General features: G+C 48.3%; 1 non-coding gene across 1 annotated transcript; it reads right to left on the bottom strand.

The window, feature by feature from the left end:
* Positions 1 to 261: 261 nt before the first annotated feature.
* Positions 262 to 334, bottom strand: TRNAM-CAU (transfer RNA methionine (anticodon CAU)). The gene has a single exon. It is a non-coding gene; the product is annotated as a tRNA-Met (tRNA).
* Between the last annotated feature and the right edge of the window lie 445 nt (positions 335 to 779).

The following is a 779-nucleotide window of genomic DNA, read 5'->3' as shown; positions in this document are numbered from 1 at the left end:
ACTCGAAAATTGCTGGCGCCCACTGGTTTCGAGGCTACTCATTCAGAGCCGTAAAAGAGATCGACGAACTCTGTTTATGAAAAAGACCGCTTCTGTAAAGCAGTTCACTCTGTGCCGTGTGTCTGCTGTCAGGAACTCCTTTTCGGAAAAAGGCCGCCTACTAAATGACTTTTAAGTGCCCGTGTGACAGGGGTATTATAGCCTAAATATGCAACTCGAATATATTGCGACGACCCAAAGAAAGGAAAAAAATGCCGCCTTTGCCCCGGGTGAGGATTGAACTCACGACCTTCAGATTATGAGACTGACGCGCTGCCTACTGGGCTACCGAGGCGGACGTTCGGGACATGGACCCACACCGCCTCTATCACGGTGGCTAAAAAAGCGACTATACCAGGAGGCACGTGTTGCATGGTAAGGTTATTACTAGAGAATTGAAGTAATTTAATACCCTAAATGGGCAACACAAATATATTGCGACGACCCAAAGAAAGGAAAAAAATGCCGCCTTTGCCCCGGGTGAGAATTGAACTCACGACCTTCAGATTATGAGACTTACGAGCTGCCTACTGCGCTACCGAGGCGGCCATTCGGGACATGGGCACACACCGCCTCTGTCACGGTGGCTAAAAAAAGCAACTATATCAGGACGCACGAGTTGCGTGATAAGAGGTTGAGGTTGAGGATGTTGTAGGTAGCCGGCGGATCTAATTTGCAGGCAGTTGCCCCGTCGGTTTTCTCTTTGCTAATTGTAGCTAATGTCCTTTGTTTTTTACCTA

The sequence above is a fragment of the Rhipicephalus microplus genome, chromosome 3 (assembly GCF_043290135.1).
Source record: "Rhipicephalus microplus isolate Deutch F79 chromosome 3, USDA_Rmic, whole genome shotgun sequence".
In the NCBI taxonomy this organism is placed as follows: Eukaryota; Metazoa; Arthropoda; class Arachnida; order Ixodida; family Ixodidae; genus Rhipicephalus; species Rhipicephalus microplus.
The sequence above is the reverse complement of the archived record's forward strand: the minus strand, read 5'-3'. Positions and strand labels throughout refer to the sequence as shown.